This window comes from Lissotriton helveticus, chromosome 7, assembly GCF_964261635.1.
Source record: "Lissotriton helveticus chromosome 7, aLisHel1.1, whole genome shotgun sequence".
Classification (NCBI taxonomy): Eukaryota; Metazoa; Chordata; class Amphibia; order Caudata; family Salamandridae; genus Lissotriton; species Lissotriton helveticus.
Window position 1 is genome coordinate 30,238,586 of NC_136068.1, and position 932 is coordinate 30,239,517.

Consider the following 932-nt stretch of genomic DNA (forward strand, 5'->3'; position numbering starts at 1 on the left):
CGTTGTAATAGCAGTGCGGGGTAATGCCCGCGTTGTTATGGATGTTTCCCGTAAATTCATTATTAAGGTGTTAAAGTTATTTCAATGATTTGTTCTGATGTGATTTTGTGTACTAGCCCTGTGCCTGCAAGGTAAGTGTGCTTGTGACTGCTTGTTTGGACGCAACATAGAGCTATAACAGGCGTTCAGTGGGTTCCTAGAGATTTTGGCCTTTTTGCCATTGTACCTGCTGCACCATGAAACAGGGTTGTGAGGGTGGCTGCCTTGGCGACTGTTCATAGAGATGAAACCGAAGTTGAACCGCTTGCAATGACCGATGCCCCACAGCACAGCTGCCAGCTCCTGCTCCTCCGGCTGGCTGTATCTCCTCTGAGGAGAACAAGACACCTCCAGCAGCTGAGATGAAGAGGGGAGCCGCATAAAGGGGGGTGCGCGAGAAGTGGTGGTGAAGTGACCCAGCCGCGATTACTGAAGCAATGGGGGCTGCATTGAGTAAGGTTCCGGAGTGCGGCTGGCTGTACCTCCTCCGCGGAGAATGAGACACAATGAGCTTTAATATTTAATATTTGTTTATATATTTATTTAACAACTTTGTGTGGCACTCAAAAACAAATTATGGTAAAGAGAACTTTAGACTGCAACAAAAGACACAATAGGGTGAATTGTAATAGCAACGGATGCGAGGGGGGCATTCAGAACATGACTATGACTATGAGGGGGGCCACATTTATGGGGGTTTGTGAATACCAGCGGCAAAGTGACCCAGCCACGATTACTAATCAAGAGTGCCAAAAATAGAAGAGAAGGGGCCGGACAGAGTATGTGGAGAAAGGGTGACAATTTGCCCACCTTGGAGCTGGGTAGCCAGGTTTGAGTCTCGGGGCAGGCTCAACATCTGGTACAAGCACACCTAAGAGAGTAGTCTCACAAAG